Genomic DNA, 19,320 nt, shown 5'->3' with positions numbered 1-19,320 from the left:
ACTGCGTAGTAGTAGACAACACCACTTTAAGCTTGGATTGCAGGCGCTCATTTTCATCCTCCAACAGCGTTATACGCTGTTCTAATTCACCAGTCCTGGAAGTTATTTGTGCCAGATCCGCATGCATACGGTTAAGAGAAGCTTGCACCGTTTTTTCCAGTGCTTTTTGCAGGTCAGGAGCTATCCGCTTAGCCATGATATGAAGACGGGGACTGAGGCTGCTGTAACCCGTCTTCCTGTGAGTACAACGGGGGAGCAGTGGCGGGAAGCGCCGCCATCTTACCTCCCTTCTCAATGGCCGCAGCTGAATCCTCCATGGCTGGCTTGTGTGCGCTGCGGAGGAGGTAACGTTCCATGCTGGCGCCACCGGAGACGCTCCTGTGTGCGGGGCCGGTGTCTGTCAGCAGGTTTGCGCCGCCAAAGCGACTGTTTCAATCAAGCAGGTTAGTTGGGAGCGGGAGCTCAGTCACTCGCGTCCTGCATCGCCAGCGCCGGAACCGTAAGTCATGTGCCTTTTGACAGCGACGCGTAAAATTGCACCTCATCTGCACAGAACATCGTAAAACCCATTGCAGGCAATGGGCAGATGTTTGCAGACGTAATGGAGCCGTCTTTTCAGGCGTAATTCGAGGCGTAAAACGCCTCCATTACGTCTGAAAATAGATCGTGTGCGCATACCCAAAGTCTGCCCACTACACCTATGTCAGACATCTTGGTACACACAATCCAGTCATCACATTTTCCTCCCCTGCTGCTGGATCTGTTCCAAGAGATCCTGTCTTGAATTTTGAGGGAGATTTTCCTCTGCCTGCACAACACTTGCCACATTTTTAGTCTGTGGCCAATGAGCGCCGCGGGAAAAAACGCAGAGAAAAACTCTTTCTCTGCCTCCCATTGATGTCAATGGGACGTCAGAGATGTAAACGCCCGAAGATGGGGCATGTTGCTTCTTTTTCCCGTGGACTGTATGCATAAAGCAACCTCTAACCCATGAGTCTCCCCCCTATGAACTAAAATAATATAACAACCGACACTTAATTCCCTTTTAAAGTGGGGTTGACCCGGGGGTCGGCCACAGCTTTATTAATACAATAAAATGTAAATAACATATTTACAAAATATATCAACACTAAATGACCTTAACAGAGGTCAAAAACAACCTGTATGCCTGCCTAACCAAGGACATGTAGGTAAATCCCCTTCTACTACCGCCACCAGGTGACCGTGTACTCCTTAACTACACGGCTCACTGACCCCCAACAAAAAAAGAGCCTGCTCAACCCCATCCTGCAACCCCGACAAGAAACACATCCAGCCCGATGTCCGACAGGTGCACCCCGTCTGGCAACAACAAACCCCTGTTGTTACCTTCCAACTCCCGATGACACACCACTACCCCGCCTCTAGCTCGGACAAAGCGAGACACCCTGGTATTTAAGAGGCGCCTCCCCACTCAATGGCATTCACGTCCCGTGCTCCATGCCAAACCAACCTGGGAACAATTTCTGACCAGACTAACACTAACCGGGGGAAAAAGGAAGCTAACCTTTCCAAATCTGACTGGATCAGTGAGATCAACTCCCCCAACCTAACCGAACACAGATCATTTCCCCCAAATCCACAACCAAAACAGTTGGTACCAGCCGAGGCCGGCTGATGTCGACCACTTCGGGCAGTGCCTGAAACCAGCACAGGCCCCTGAGGCCTCTCCCATAGACTTCGGCACTTGCAAAGCCCAAAAATCTTCCCCCAGGGCGTATGGCAGCCCTCCTTTCCGCCCAAAACAGATAGGAGTGCCCGACAATCCACACCGATGGTCTGGAACCTAGAACGAAAACGAAATTAATGCAAAATAAGATCCGGGCGAACATAACCAGCAAAACAAACCGACTTCCATCTCCCGATGCGCCTCACTGCCGCATCCGATAACCCCAATTCACTGGCCATCGTGGCCGCCCCAATACGGAAAGAATGAGTACCCTATTCCCCTTTTTTTTATTTTTATAAAATGGCCACCGAAGAAACCACTACATCCTCAAAAAGCAAACCCCCCGGACGAGCCGCCCCCATCAGAACTAGCCCCGAAAAAACATAACGAGAAAGCCACGGAAAACAAAACAGATTGATACGAAGAACAAACTGACGGCAGCGCCGCTATAAGCTCCTGCAATAAAGAAAAGGACACTGGTCGACGCGACTCCCTTCTGAAAGCCAACTTCTTCCAACCCTTCAAGGCTTGCAAAATAAAAAGGACTTGGTCACGTCCGACCTCCCCCTTAACTTGGAAAAGAACGCAACCCCGGCCAGACGCCGCTGAGCAACCACCCCCGAAAGCCATTAAATACTCCAGTGTCACCATCGTGCACAGCACCGGATCCTCCCCGACCAGTCTATCCTCCGCAGCGCTCAACCATTCCTTCCACGCATTACCGTAAGTAGCCCAAGTCGAGGGCGCCAGGGACGACCTCACCAAGGGCACTAGCTCCGATCCAGCAGCCTCCACAAGAATTCCGGGCAGCTGGCCCCCTCCAGCTCCGCCTGCGGGCAAAGAGAGCGAAAAACCTGCCAACGAAAATGAGATAAAGCATCAGCAACAACATTATGCACACCTGGTATATGCCGAGCACGAAAACTGATGTTACACTGCAAGCACCGCAACACCAAATGACGTAGCAAAGCCAACACCGGACCTGAGGAAGAAGTAAGGTGGTTAACAGCAAAAACAACACTCATATTATCCATCAAAAACACCACAGACCTGTTGGAGAGGCGTGCCCCCCACAATTCAACGGCGACAACTATGGGAAACAGCTCCAACATCGTCAAATTTGCACCCCACCCCTTGTCCCGCCAGGAATCAGGCCAGGCTTCAGCGCACCACGCCGAACCCAGCAGCGCCCCAAATCCCACCGCCCCAGCCGCGACCGTAAACAATTCCAAGTCCCCGCTGGAAATGGAAGGCGCCCTCCAACACGTACGTCCATTGTATTGTATACAAGAAAGTATGCCAGACGCGCAAATCCGCCTTAACAGAACTAGAAAACCGAACATGATGAGAAGGCACCGAAACGCCTACTGTAGCTAAGGACAACCTCCTGGCAAACACTCGCCCCATGGGCCCAATACGACCCGCAAAGACCAACAAACCCAACAACGATTGAATCTGACGCAACTCCAACTTACGCGCAGTCAAAGCCATGTCCAATGCAGCGCGCAATTTCACCACCTTTTCCGCCGGGATGTGAAAGACCATAGCAACCGAATCGATTTCAATGCCCATAAAGCAAAACACCGTCACCGGTCCCCCATCTGTCCTTCAGAAAGGGAGACCCCAAACCGCTGAGCCAGAAACTGAAAGGACCTCAACAAAACTGACACAGCCCCGTGCAAGCGGGCCATACTAACAAAATTCATCCAGGTAATGAGTCACCAACCCAGAACCGGTGAGATCCCGCACCGCCCATTCTAGAAATGAGCTGAACACCTCAAAATAAGAACAAGAAATCGAACAGCCCATCGGCAAACACATGTCAAAGCACAGCCCAACAGATGAAAACAATCCACATGAACAGGCAAAAACTGAAAAGCGGACGCAATATCAGACTTGGCCATAAGGGCACCCGCCCCTGCCCGACCCACCAAGTCGACTGCCCGATCAAACGAAACATACGAGACCGTCGCCAAGTCACCGTCAATCCCATCCTTCACCGACCGCCCCTTAGGATGAGACAGATGGTGAATCAGACGGAACTTTCCAGGCTCTTTCTTAGGAACCACCCCCAGGGGCGACACCCTAAGAGTCGGGAAGGGCAAAGCAGAAAATGGGCCGGCCATCCAGCCAAACTCCACTTCCTTCTCCATCTTCTCCCTAATGGCAGCTGGAAACTCCTCCGCTGACTTCAAATTCCGCGACATAACCGGGTCCGTCTACGCAGTAAACGGAATAAAAAACCCAAAACAAAATCCAACTCTAAGCAGGGCGGCTTCCGCCATCTTGGGGTACCAGCTTAACCACGGGGGCATTGCGGATACGTGTACCCCCCAAAATAGCGAAGGCCTGCACCCAAATATTAAGCGATCGCACAACCCTAGGCTTACTCAACACACCCCTCTCAAGTCTACGCTCCTTAACAAATCAACCGACAAAGAGACCAAATATCAATATACGCATTCTTCCCGATTTTCTCGCGCCCCTCGTCAGACACATGCGCTCCCAAGGGAGACATACTACAAAAATAAGAATCTCTGAAAGCAGGGACCAACAGAGTGGACATAGTAGTGGATGCCTCCGCCGTGAACCTCGCACCCACGGCCTGCGACGACGGTCCCACGGGCAACAATACGGCCCCCGCCACCAGAAATTGCACAGCATACAATAAATCATTGGCAGACATGTTATCAGCATTCCAAGCCCGAAGGCAGGCATACTCACCGTGTCCTGCAGCTGACGCACCTCCAGGCACGGACGGAACCACTTCAGCCGGTGTGGCAACCGGGCCATCTGGCGTAGGGGGCGCGACCCCCGGTGCTTCAACCGAGGAACGACGACTCCGAGAACCCCGGTCGGACGCAGCGCGAAAACTCCTGCCCCTGCTCCGCACCACCCGCCAACTACCCCGGGAGACGTCCGACGACGACGAGTCAGATGGAGACCGCCTACGTCTTCTAAAGTGACGACGCCTATGTCGCCGCGACCGACCGCGACCAGACCCCTGACCCGATCCATTCCTACTAGCCCCGTGTCTGCCATGGGAGCGCTGCGTGCGAAGTGCATCAGGCCGCAAAGAAGAGCCCGTGGACACCGCCGAAGTACCGGGCAGGACTGGCACCACATCAGCGGGAGGGCTACCGCCTTACGGGTCACCCGCCTAAGTGAACGGGCAGAGAAAAACAATTCTGATCCGTCCTGTGATCCCTTACCCTCATCCTGCGAGTCGTCCTGCCACTCATCTCCCCCCCCCCCCCCGCGCCTCCCCACCTCGCTCCACTGCCCTGCCCTCTGATGCAAAAAGCAGTGGCATGCTCCCTGCAGGAGAAGCAGCCGCTGCTGCTGAAATTGAGGCCGAGGCTAAGGCCTATCCCATGGAGCCCCGACCGTCCAGTGGGCGGGGCCTAAGTCCCACTACACCCATGGATCCCCTGGTCCCCTGCGTCGGGGGAACCACGTACCCCACAACGGCCCCCGGCACCCCCGCTAACGGAAGCACCGGCGCCGGAGGAGGAAGAACTGTCAGCGGCGGGGGAGGGGAAGCAACCCGTGCGGCGGCGGCAGCCATCGCCGCCGGCTCCAACCTGCCGGAAGTCGCAGGAGAGAGCCTTGCCGGCAGAGGAGAAGTCCTTTCATAACCCCCACGGCCATCCACAGGAGAGGGAGCCAAGCCCGCCGTCTCCTGCAGTATGGACTGCAGCCATGCACTCCCACAGCAATTGTGGCGCGCAGTCCCTGAAGCAGCTCCTGTCAGTTCATGACGAAAAAATCCTGGAAAGATGCCGCACACCAGGTAAGCAGCCCCTATATCTCTTCCTACTTTCCCCTAAGCCCACCTCTTCTCCTCCCCTAACGCCCCCTACCTAACTCTGACTTCCCCCACGTACCGAGGAGAGGGGAGGGAGACTATTAACCCCTTACTTACCCCTTCGCCGCAACAGTCCCTGGCTCAGCAGCTATACGCCTGTGAGCCTCCATAACCGGTTTTACCGCTCACAGGAAAAAAACGCCTCCGCCTCCCATTTGAATCAATAGGAGGCGTTTTCGGACCTTTTTGGAGCGTTTTTCGATGTCAAAATGTGTAACAAAAACGTCCGAACATGCCTCACGTTTTTCCCGCGAGCGGTAAAACCGGCTCGTGGGAAAAAGAAGCGTGATGCCCTATCTTCGGGCATTTACTCCTCTGACCTCCCATTGACATGGGAGGCAGAGAAAGCGTTTTTCGCTGCATTTTTGCCCGTGGCGCTCAATGGCCGCGGGCAAAAAATGCTGTGAAAAACGTGGCAAACGGCGTGCAGGCAGATCAAAATCTGCCTCAAAATTCCAGACATGAACAGGGCCTTACAGTGAAGCAAACACTACTCCGAACAATGGTAAAACTTTTTTTTTTCGACATAATTTACTCTAAGGACTTATTTACACCAATGTGTGCATTTTGCATGCGTAGAAAGCGCAGCGTTTTGCGCGCGTTGCAGTGCCGTGTGTCATCAGTGTTTGGTGCGTGTCTGCGTTATTTTCGCGCGTATGGCATCCTTATGTCACGTGGTTTTGACGTATGCAAAATGAAATGAAGGAGGTGGTTTTCTTTTTCTCATCATTTCTTGAGCAACTGTTGCGCAAATCATGCACAGCACACGGATGATTTGCACGCACCCATTAACTTCAATGGGTGCGTGATGCGCAAAAAAACGCTCAAGTATAGGACATAGCTCTCTCTATTTTAATGGGCATTACGGAAATAGCCGAGCTACGGCAATACCGCAGCCCTCTCTCCACTAGTCCCTGCCTGGATTCTGCAGCCAGCAGCCGCCACACCAGGCGCAATGGCTGTCAGATGGGGGTGGGTCCCAGAGCTGGAAGAAATTTGGAACAACTCTTCCTAGAGCTGGCGGCTCAACCAAACTAAGTAATCAGGTGAGAAGGGCCTTGGTAAGAGAGGTGAGCAAGGACGCAATGGTCACTCTGGCTGAGCTCCAAAAGATCCTGTGTGCAGATGGGAGAAACTTCAAGAAGGTCAACCATCACTGCAGAATTCCACCAATCTGGGCTTTATGGCAGAGTGGCCAGAAAGAAGCCTCTCCTCAGTAAGACACATGAAAGCCGACCTGGAGTTTGCAAAAAAGCACCTAAAGGACTCTCAGGCGGTGAGAAACAAGATTCTGTGGTCTGATGAAACCAAGATTGAACTTTTTGGCCTTAATTCTAAAGGGAATGTTCACACGGCCTATTTTCGTCCGTTTTTCGGGCCGTAAACGCCCAAAAACTGACAAAAAATTGGAAGCAGAATGCCTCCAAACATATGCTCATTAATTTCAATGGGAAAAATGGCGTTCTGTTCCGACAGGCCGTTTTTTTATGCGGCCATTTTGAAAAACGGCTGCATAAAAAATGCATAAAAAAAGAAGTGCAGGTCACTTCTTGGGACGTTTTTGGAGACTATGCTAGTCTATGGGGCCGTGCAGACTGTCTGTGAGTTTCACACGTGTGTCCGCTGCATAAAACTCTCGACATGTCCTATAATTGTGCATTGTTCGCGCATCACGCACCAATTGAAGTCAATGGGTGCGTGAAAATCATGCGCAGCACACGGAAGCACTTCCGTGGGACGCGCGTGATTTGCGCAACAGCAGTCAAAACTATGAATGAAAACAGAAAGCACCACGTGCTTTTCTGTTTACAAACATGCAAACGGAGTGTCATAATGATGGCGGCTGCGCGAAAATCACGCAGCCACGCATCATACGCGGCTGACACACGGAGCTGTTAAGTACCTTTTGCGCGCGCAAAATGTGCATGCTCGTGTAAATCCGGCCTTAGAGTCATGTCTGGAGGAAACCAGGCACTGCTCATCTCCTGCCAAATACCATCCCTACAGTGAAGCATGGTGGTGGCTGACAAGGACAAAACAAAGGGAGTCCCCCAGTCCCTATAATCGCACAACAATCAGTACTAGTCATGGTGCATCAGGGGTTAAGGCAATTACTGCTGGAGTGTGGCCATCAATCGCATGAGAATAGCTGTTGTGCCTGCACGATCACCGTTGACGTACCTATATGTCATTTTGGGTTAAGGGGCAAAGACCATCAGTTACCTATCAGTGCTGTACGGCATCTATGCCATGCTCTTCTGCATGGGAGTCCGTTCACTAGGTCCACTAAGCCTTCCCCCGCACCACATGCAGATAAGTCAGGTAAGCACTCTTGGCGATTCTAAGTGGACAAGGAGACTGATGAGCGCTGATTCTGGCTGCTTGGACAGACCGTCTCTGTTCCTTCTGAAATGTCCTTTTTAGGAACTGATCAATAGACTTGCATTTAAAATATTGCTCAAGAAAAGTGTCGTCATGTCCCTTATTAGTGTCCCCAATTACATTATTTCATTATTAATAGCTATTTGATGCTATTTTAGGCTACATTCGCACAACTGTGAAAAAAAATGGCCATTAAAAACTGATCAACTGTCTGTTTTTTATGGCCGTTTTGCATGTGTGTCTTTGAATTTTCATCCATTTCCAGTCCGTCTGTCCATTTTTAATGGCCGTCTGTAATCCGTTTTTCATGGCCGTTAAAAAAAAGGATGGATTTCATTTGTCAGGTTTTTTTTTGTCCCAGCCCCCTGAAATCACCACAGTGCCCATGTAGATAGTGCCACAGTGCCCACTGTAGATAATGCACACATAGGACCAGTGCCCACATACTGCCACAGTAGATAGTGCCACAGTGCCCACATATAAAGTGCCAGTGCCCACATAGTGCCACAGTGCCCATTGTAGATAGTGCCACAGAGCCCACATAGTGCCACAGTGCCCATGTAGATAGCGCCAGTGTTTCCTGTAGATAGTGGCACACCCCCATATAGCACCCCCTGTGGATAGCACTCCCCCTGTAAAAAGTATGCCCCTTGTAGATAGCACCCCCCTTGTGGATACCACACCCTCCCATGTAGAAAGCGCCACTGTAGCTCACTGTAGGAGCGGAATCCCTCTTGCCAGAGATTCCTCATAGACGGAGCCCCTGATGTTTCTGTCCATATATGGACAGTGACGTCAGGAGAACGGAATCCCCTGCCGGAGCGGACCGGGATTCCGCTCTAGGAGTAACCCCTTGACGTCACTGTCCATATATTCTCCAGGAGCAGAATCCCCTGCCAGAGTGGGGTCTGGCCGCTGGGGATTCCGCTCCTACAGGGAGCTACAGTGGCGCGCTATCTACGGGGGATGGGCGGGGGCTTGCTATCTTTAGGAAGGGGGGCGCTATCTACATGGAGAGGTGCCAGCTACAAGACTAAAGTCCCCGGCCAGAGGTCCTGTGATGCTCTGGCTGGGGATTACATTTTCATCCCTGTCCTTCTATGGACAGTAATGTAAAGGGCTTTCCCGGGCTCAGCGCTCAAAGTAGCGCTGTGTGCGGAGAGTCCTCGGCCAGGATCAGTTTTTACCGGCCGTTACAACGATTGTTTCCTAAAAAACGGCCGGTAAAAACTGATCTATTTACTTCTATGGGAGACGTCTGGCCGTGAAAACGGGCAAAAACAGGACATGTCCTTTTTTTTGACGGCCAATATTCACACCCATAGAACTTCATTGTTCTGAAACCGGCAGTTTTTCACTGTCGTGAGAATGTAGCCTTATAATAATGTAAAAACCTGTTGGAGGATATGGACGACCTCCATGAAAATATATATTATTTTTATAACCCCTCTTATGTACTCATATTCATTATTATATATTTTTTGAACGATTTACAGTAGTTTCTCTTCTTGATCTCCCCTGTTCCTCTTTTTATGGCCCTAATAAGCGGTATGTCTCTAGGACAACAACATACAAATACAAAAATACAAGAACGACAATATAATGTTTTTTGATTAAGTATGACCACAATTTAAGTTAATCATGTTTTTAGATATATATACAGTGTCTTCAGACACGGGATGTGATCCTCTAAGTGAGCTATTTTATAGGAATATCTCTCCTTATGATTTTCTTCTATGTTTCAGTTAGCGTAAATATGGAGTATCTTATTAATATCTTTTTGAATGGTCTTTTTCTTATGTTCTTTTTTAGTTTGGACCAACTAGTGTCTTTTAGGTATAACTAATTTATTTTTTAACACATCCTCTGTATTTTTATGTATTTTAAATCTTTTTGTATGTTTATTGTGATCACAGTGTTTTGCCGTAACCCGCCCCCCTGCTCTGACCTTTGACCTTTAACCTGACCCGGTAGTTATCCGGTTTCTCTGGGTTATATAAGCAGTGAATCTTCTCTGAATAATCATTTGTACTCTGACCTGACGAAGAGGCTGGTACGGCTTCGAAACACAGTCTTTTGTTGTTGTTTCATGTACAATTAAAGTATCTCATCCTTATACGGCTGCGCCCTTGGATTTCTCCGACCTTTTTACTGGATTCGTTCAGCGGATTTTGTGTACTCCAAATCTCCGGATCGGGAACTGTGGCTGCAACCGGCTCTGATAAGGGCACCTTTGAATACACCTTTTGGGATGTTGTGCTCCTAGCATAACATCACCAGGTCAGTATATTTGACCCCTTTTCTTTTTCCTCCACACCTAAACAGATTCAGGCACGATGTGCGCTTTGTTTTTACTTTTATCTCCATAGCGTGAGCACTAGTAAATCTTGACTTGCTACAGGGGATGCTTGTTGTAGTTATATATAACTTGGAATACTCTCTATAATCCTTGACTTTATTATTGACACACTGCTCATACTAGGCCAGTTGGAGGATACTGTGTGGACCAATTTAGAGATCTGTACTCTTTTTGTTTAGTACTATCATTCTATTCATTACAGTAATTACGGACACCATATTGTAGGATATACAGTTACGTTTTTTTCCTTAGATCTCATCGCTTCGTTACTAGTAACCATTTCAATATGTGCTATGTACCAATGTCATGTCACAGTTAGGGTATGTTCACACGCAGTGTCTGCAAGCGTATGTTGTGGCGTTTACGCCCTGAAAAACAACTGAAAAAACGGAAATTCAACGCCTACAAACATCTGCCCATTGAAATCAATGGGAAAAACAGCATTTAGTTCATACGGGGCGTCTCGTTACGCCACTTTTTTAAAAAAACGCAGCGTAAAAAGAAGTAGCATGTCACTTCTTGAGGCGTTTTTGGGAGCTGATTTTTCATTGAACACTATGAAAAACGCCTCAAAAAACGCCTCAAAAGATTTTTATAAGTCATTGTTGGAGGAGCTGGTGCCACCATTGTTAGAGTCGTTTAATTCAGTTTCTGAGCACACTAAATTCCCATCTTCATTTTTACAGGCCCATATTACGGTCATTCCAAAGGAGGGTAGGGATCCGCAACACTGTGCTAACTATAGACCAATCTCCCTCATAAATACGGATGCTAAATATGTTCACTAAGCTGATAGCAAATCGACTGAGCGTGTTTTTGGGGTCGCTGGTCCATCCTGATCAAGTGGGTTTTGTACCAAAGCGTGAAGCACGTGATAATATGCTCAAGACATTCTCATTGATCTACCATCTCAAACAGAATAGCATCCCATGTATTGCTTTTGTCACTGGATGCTGAGGAGGCATTTGATCGGTGGATTGGGGATTCCTGGAGGCGGCTTTGCGTCAGATGGGGGTGGGTCGGTTGATGACGACGCGCATAATGTCTCTTTACACGCATCTGCAGGCACGCATTAGGATCAATGGGTCTTTGTCTGCTCCGTTTAGCATAGGGAATGGCACTAGGCAGGGATGCCCACTCTCACTCTTGTTGTTCGCCGTGGTGATGGAACATTTATTGGTAGCGGTGAGGAACAATGGTGACATACGGGGTGTCCAGGTGGGTGAGATGCAATTTAAAGTGTCTGCTTTTGTGGATGATTTGTTGTTCTATATCACGCAGCCACACTTCTCTCTGCAGTCCCTGCTGAAAACCATCCGGACTTATAGTTACTTTAGTAATTATAAAATGAATCTCTCTAAGAGTGAGGCTATGAACATTTCTCTGCCAGCTGAGGAACTTAGACGGTTACGCGGTAACTACTCCTTCTCATGGAAAGAGGGTTCTCTTAAATATTTGAGGGTAAAGATCCCGGTTGACCTTGCGGATTCCTACTCTATCAACTTTTTACCTCTTCTTCAAGCTCTTAGAGTTGAATTGGCCAAATGGGAGAATAAGGATTTTTCGTGGTTGGGCCGTATTAGTGTAGTTAAAGAGGCTCTGTCACCAGATTCTCAAATCCCTATCTCCTATTGCATGTGATCGGCGCTGCAATGTAGATAACAGTAACGTTTTGTTTTTTTAAAAACATCATTTTTGGCCAAGTTATGAGCTATTTTATATATATGCAAATGAAGTTTGAAATGGACAACTGGGCGTTTTTTTTTCGTTATGTCCAACTGGGCGTGTATTGTGTTTTTAACTGGGCGTGTTTATGTGTATGACGCTGACCAATCAGTGACCAGTCAGCATCATACACTCCTCTACATTCATTTACACAGCAGCGATGTGCAGCCACATAAACAGAGATTAACGTTAATCGAGTGTCCTGATAATGAATACACATGAAATCCAGCCTGGACGTCATGTGTATTCAGAATCCTGACACTTCTGAATCTTTTCTGTGAGATTTTCAGCAAGTGAAATGAAATCTCGTTTACCTCCATAATCTCGCGTGAGAGTAGATGCGACTTTTTGATCACTTTCTATCACATTTTTTTTAAGTCAGGATTAACAGAAAACAGCAATTTTTCCATTGTTTTTTATTTTATTTTTTACGGCGTTCACAGTGCGGGTTAAATAATGTAACAGCTTTATAGTCGGGGTCGTTACGGACGCGGCGATACCAAATATGTGTAACTTTTTTGCTTTATTGTAGTTTTTTTTAATAGTAAAGCATTTTGTAAGGGGAAAAGCTGGGTTTTTCATTTTTTTTTTTTCACTTTTTTTTTTAATTAACTTTATTAAACTTTTTTTACTTTTTTACTAGTCCCACTAGGGGACTTCACTATCCTCTGATCGCTATTATAATACACTGCAATACTTTTGTATTGCAGTGTATTACTGCCTGTCCGTTTAAAACGGACAGGCATCTGCTAGGTCATGCCTGCGGCATGATCTAGCAGGCATTCGCTGCAGGCAGACCTGGGGGTCTTTATTAGACCCCCGGCTGCCATAGAAGACACAGACACTCGGCGATTTTATCGCCGGGTGTCAGTGAGATGAGAGGGAGCTCCCTCCCTCTCTGCAAAACCATTCAGATGCGGTGCTCGCTATTGTGCACCGCATCTGAAGGGTTAAACAGGTGAGATCGATACTAATATCGATCTCACCCGGCAGAGCAGGGACGCCCCCAGCCCTCAGCTGCTTCTGGCAGCTGAGAGCAGGGAGATTTCACGGCTCCCTGCTCTGTTTACTTTATTCTACAGCAGCGACGTAGTTTGGCGGCGCTCTAGAATAAAGCCCACTAATGACCGCCGTAAAAAGACGTATCGGCGGTCATTAAGGGGTTAAGATGAATGTTTTGTCTCGTTTGATGTACTTATTTCAGACGATTCCATGTGCGCTTCCTAGACAGTTTTTTTGTTTGTTGGGTAAGGCTCTGAACAGATTTATTTGGCGTTCGAGACCCCCCCGAATTGCGAAGGCTACTTTGGTCAGGAGAAAGCGTTGTGGGGATTGGGTCTACCTGACTGTCAATCCTATTACTTTGCTGCGGTGAGCGCGAGAATATTGGATTGGTACCATCATAAATCCTCTAAGTTGTGGGTGATTTTGGAGGACTCACTGCCACCGATTCCCCTAGTTACTATACCCTGGCTCAGACTGCGATTTTACCCAGCTACTAAAAATGCTCAACTTCCTTTTGTGGCAAGGCAGGTCGTTCTCACGTTTAAAAGGTTTGGGGGATTGGCGTTAGTGATACCTCCGGATGGTTCATTGGTGCCGATTTCCAACAATAAGGATTTCCCCCGGGATTAAGTCGCAATTTTTTGTCCCACTCTTCAAGACCTTCCCCATTAACCTTCCATCAGGTTTTGACGCCCCTGGGCCGTCAGTCTTTTGATAGTCTTGTGCCAGAGTCATAAGGATTGATAGTTAGGCGCTGGGATTTTCTTAGGTTGCAACATTTTTACAAAAATAATAAGACGAAGCTGTGTCTGCATAGGGACCTTACTCCCCTGGAGTGCTTGTGTATTGCTGCTATAGCACCGGTGAAGACTATATCTCTCATTTATAATGTTTTGCAAGACTTGAGTATTGATGCTCTTCCATCCTTTGTCAAGGGGTGGGAAAGGGACCTAGCCTCTACCCCGTCAGTGGCTGACTGGTCGAAAGCTTTCGTCCTGTGTCATAAATTCTCTATTTCTTGTAAAGCTCAGGAGACTAATTATAAGATCTTATCCTGGTGGTATAGGGTTCCGGCGTTGCTGCATGCCTTTTATCCGGCGGTGCCAGATGAATGTTGGAGTTGCAAGATCACAGGTGGTACGATGTTGCATATATGGTGGAAGTGTCCCTTAATACACACATTTTGGCTAGGGTAGTGGACCTGATTCGTACAATTACGGGTCAGGTGTTGCTTCTTTCCATGCTCCCTGGTTCACTTCAAACATATATGAAAACTCTGCTTAGCTTCCATTTGATTGCAGCGCGAACGGTTAGGCTGGGTTCACACGAGCATGTTACGTCCGTAATGGACGAAACGTATTTCGGCCACAAGTCCCGGACCGAACACACTGCAGGGAGCCGGGCTCCTAGCATCATAATTATGTACGACGCTAGGAGTCCCTGCCTTGCTGCAGGACAACTGTCCCATACTGTAATCATGTTTTCAGTACGGGACAGTAGTTCCACGGAGAGGCAGGGACTCCTAGCATCAGCTAGAGGCAGCTGAGGGCTGGGAGCGTCCCTGCTCTGCCGTGTGAGATCGATATTAGTATCGATCTCACACGTTTAACCCCTCAGATGCGGTGCTCAATAGCGAGCACCGCATCTGAGTGGTTTTGGAGAGAGGGAGGGAGCTCCCTCTCTCCCCCACCGACACCCGGCGATACAATCGCCGAGTGTCTGTGTCTCTAATGGCAGCCGGGGGTCTAATAAAGGCCCCCAGGTCTGCCTGGAGTGAATGCCTGCTAGATCATGCCGCAGGCATGACCTAGCAGATGCCTGTCCGTGTTAAACGGACAGGCAGTAATACACTGCAATACAAAAGTATTGCAGTGTATTATAAATGCGATCGCAGAATCGCATATTATAGTCCCCTAGTGGGACTAGTAAAAAAGTGAAAAAAAAGTTTAATAAAGTTAATTTAAAAAAAAAGTGAAAAAAAATGAAAAACCCAGCTTTTCCCCTTACAAACTGCTTTACTATTAAAAAAACAAAATAAAGTTAAAAAGTTACACATATTTGGTATCGCCGCGTCCGTAACGACCCCCACTATAAATCTATTACATTATTTAACCCGCACGGTGAATGCCGTAAAAAAAAACAACAAACTATGGAAAAATTGCTGTTTTCTGTGAATACTGACTTTAAAAAAATGTGATAAAAAGTGATCAAAAAGTCGCATCTACTCCAAAATGGTACCAATAAAAACTACAAGTTGTCCCGCAAAAAAAAAGCCCTCATACAACCGCATCGGCGAAAAAATAAAAACGTTACGGCTCTTCAAATATGGAGACACAAAAATAAATAATTTTGAAAAAAAAGTGTTTTTACTGTGTAAAAGTAGTAAAACATACAAAAACGATACAAATTTGGTATCGTTGCAATCGTAACAACCCGCTGAATAAAGTTATTGTGTTATTTATACCACACCGTAAACGGCATAGATTTAGGACGCAAAAAAGAGTGGCGAAATTTCAGATTTTTTTCTATTCCCCCCGAAAAAAAAGTTAATAAAAGTTAATCAATAAATAATATGTACCTAAAAATGGTGCTATTAAAAAGTACAACTTGTCCCGCAAAAAACAAGACCTTATACAGCGATGTCGACGCAAAAATAAGAAGGTTATAGCTCTTGGAATGCGACGATTGAAAAACGTAAAAAATAGCTTGGTCATTAAGGTCCAAAATAGGCTGGTCATTAAGGGGTTAAGACAGGTTTTCATGTTATTGAGGTTACTTATCTTTGACCTTGCTTCTCATAGGAAGCTTACAGAGAAAACACAGGGAGTGAGATGGTAGGGCGGCAAAGATACTTGTGGGGGTGCCTCTCCCATCTTACAGAAATAGTTTTGCCAAGAGAGATAAGGCCACCTGGAAACCTGATGTGTGAAGAATTATAATGATGTATCTGGAATATATAGTGTCTGTAATTGGCTGCTACGTTTATCCCATGTATAAAAAACCATGATACGCAAGATATGAGCAGACAGAGGCTGAAAGATGACTTAATCTGATGTAGTTTTGTCTCCTCATTAATGAGAATAAAAGGCCGCAATACTTCAATTTATTCTGATGACTCCTTGAATCTCATTGATGGATTATAAATTCTTCTAACAATGGGTCTTCTAGGAGGGTGAGTTTAGTGTGGAAGGAGTGGAAAGAGTTTTGCGAGTCTGATGAATACTTATCGTACGCATAGGTTCTGACCCGGCGGGGGAGTAGGGGTACTAGAAGGGAAGCCTGTCCGGGGAGAGGGGTCGGTTCGGGTGGGTTAGGAGATAGTAGCGGCTGGAGTTATCTGGGTCTTGGCTTAACTTCCAGTTTTTATCCTCTCTCTGAAGGTGCGTTTATTACAGAGCTGTGATTATGGGTGGTTCTGGTTGCCGTGGTGCTCGCTTCCTCGTTTGCATTTTTATTATTGCCACGTATTGGGCTTTAATATGTATATATTTGGTATACTCTTATTTTCCAGCTGTAATGTATTTACTTACTCTGCTCGGTCAGAGGATTGCTGTACACTGAATTGGAAATGTGTCTCCATAACCATTTTGTTTTCTTTTGTTAGTACTCTTTTCGCTGGCAGTGTATTTTTGCTGAAAGGCCGGGTTCACACAGAGTTTTTTGCAGGTGGAAAATCTGCCTAAAAATTCCGTTTGGAAGTTTGAGACAGATTTTCCTCTGCCTGCACGCCAATTTTCGCAGCGTTTTTCACCCACGGCCATTGAGCGCCACGGGCATTTAACGCCGCGAAATACGCTTTCTCTGCCTCCCACTGAGGTCAATGGGAGGTCAGAGGCGTAACCGCGTAAAGATAGGGTATGTCCCTTCTTTCTCCGGAAGAAAACGGCCTCCGCCTCCCATTGAAATCAATGGGAGGCATTTTCAGCCGGTTTTTGGCGAGTTTTGCGGCGCGGTTTCCGCTCCGTATTTTCAGACTTTTTTAGTAAACGTGTAAACATACCCTTAGGCCTCATGCACATGACCGTAGCAATGTGCACGGCCGTGACTTTCGGGTCGGCCGGCCATGGAGTGTTAGTCGCGGGCTGTGCACATGACCGCGGCCATTATTTTCAATGAGCCCAGACCGCAAAACACGGCCATAGTAAGACTTGCCCGTTCTTTCTGCGGTCCAGGCTCCGGGGCCATGCACAGACCGTGGAAACCACGGTCGTGTGCATGGACCCATAGGAATGAATGGGGCCGCAATTCTCCTGTGGATTTTCGGGGGAATTGCAGCCGCAAAAGCACGTTCGTGTGCATGTGGCCTAACTCTCTCCATGTCTTCCTCTCCCATAAAAGCGCATTTTGTACTATAAATTTTTCTAAATAATCCATACAATGTACAATAGATCTAGCCATAGATAAACTACTGTATACCAGTAGGTTAACTTCGATTCATCTGGAGTGCTGAGTTCCCATTTTTATACGTTGGTGTGGAAGTATAAAAAAAAAAAAAAAAAAAAAGTACCATCTTCGCAGGGTATGCCATAAATGTCTTATAGGCTCAGGTTCTAGAGCTGGGACCTGCACCTATCTCCAGAAGGGGCATCAGCCCACCGGCCCCTGCATCTAGGCTGAGAATATATAGGGAGGTGGCTTTGCATGTGTGCGACTCTCTATTCACTTCTGCGCTGTTTCCTTACCTTCTGTAGAACAGAATAGAGAGAGCTGCGTGGTCACCTTTCCATTCATTCTCCGCCTGGATGTTGGTGCCACTTCACAAGGTGGGAATGTGGTCAGATGACCCCCCGTTCTTGAGATACAGTGGATATAAAAAGTCTACACACCCCTGTTAAAATTCCGAGTTTTTGTCATGCCAAAAAATCTGTACAAGATTAATCATTTCAGAACTTTTTCCACTTTTAATGTGACCCATAATCTGAACAATTGAAAAACAAACGGAAATAATTTAGAGGGGGAAAAACAAAGCAAAACTATAATAATGTGGTTGCATAAGTGTGAACACCCTCTTATACTTGGGGATGTGGTTATGTTCAGAATTAGCCAATGACATTTAAACTCATGTTAAATAGTAGTCAATACACAGCTGCCATTATGTTAAGTGATTCTGAGTAACCCCATATAAAGTTCAGCTGTTCCAATAGGATTTTCCTGACATTTTCTTTGTTGCAGGAGCTTACAACACATCAAAGGGATCTGATTGTTGAAAGGCATCAGTCAGAAGAAGGGTACCAAAGAATTTCCAAGGCATACAGTAAAGACGGTCATCAAGAAATGGATTACAACAGTGACATTACCAAGAACTGAACGTCCCTCAAAACTTGATGAAAAGACAAGACGAAAATTGGTCCTGGAGGCTACCAAGAGACCTGCAGCAACATTAAAAGGAGCTGCAGGACTTTGTCAGGTACTGGTTGTGTAGTGCATGTGACAACAATCTCCCGTATTCTTATGACTGGGCTGTGGGGTAGGGTGGCCAGACCGAAGCTTTTTCTAACAAAGAAAAACATCCAAGCCCGGCTATGTTTTGCAAAGACCTACATCAAGTCTGCCAAAAGCATGTGGGAAAACGTGTTGTTGTCTGATGAGACCAAGGTTGAACTTTTTAGCCATAATTCCAAAAGGTATGTTTGGCGCAAAGCCAACACTGCATATCACCAAAAGAACACCATAGCCACAGTGAAGCATGGCAGAGGCAGCATTATGCTTTGGGGCTGTTTTTGGAGGGAATTATGAACAGTTCCAAAAATCAGGCAATATTGGCACAAAACCTGCATGCCTATGCTACAAAGTTGAAGATGAAGAGTAATTTCACCTTTCAGCACGACAACGACACAAAGCAGAACCTCCAAATCAACAAAAGAATGGCTTCACCAGATGATCAACGTTTTGGAATGGCCCAGCCAGAGCCCAGACCTGAATCCCATTGAAAATCTGTGGGGTGACCTGAAGAGGGCTGTACACAGGAGATGCCCTCGCAATCGGACAGATTTGGAGCGCTTTTGCAAGGAAGAGTGGGAAACAATTGTCAAGTTGTGCCATGCTGATAGACTTCTACCCAAAAAGGCTGAATGCTGTCAAAAAGTCAAAGGGTAATTCAACAAAGTATTAGTTTAAAGAGGCTCTGTCACCAGATTATAAATTCCCTCCAGCCAGGACGTGATGTCTATTCAGAATCCTGACACTTCTGTAACGTTTCTGTGAGATTTACAGCAAGGCAAACGTAATGTCATTTTAAATGACAGGTTACATCGTAATCTCGCAAGATTAGGT

The sequence above is a fragment of the Rhinoderma darwinii genome, chromosome 2, assembly GCF_050947455.1.
Source record: "Rhinoderma darwinii isolate aRhiDar2 chromosome 2, aRhiDar2.hap1, whole genome shotgun sequence".
In the NCBI taxonomy this organism is placed as follows: domain Eukaryota; kingdom Metazoa; phylum Chordata; class Amphibia; order Anura; family Rhinodermatidae; genus Rhinoderma; species Rhinoderma darwinii.
This window is presented reverse-complemented; position numbering follows the sequence as displayed.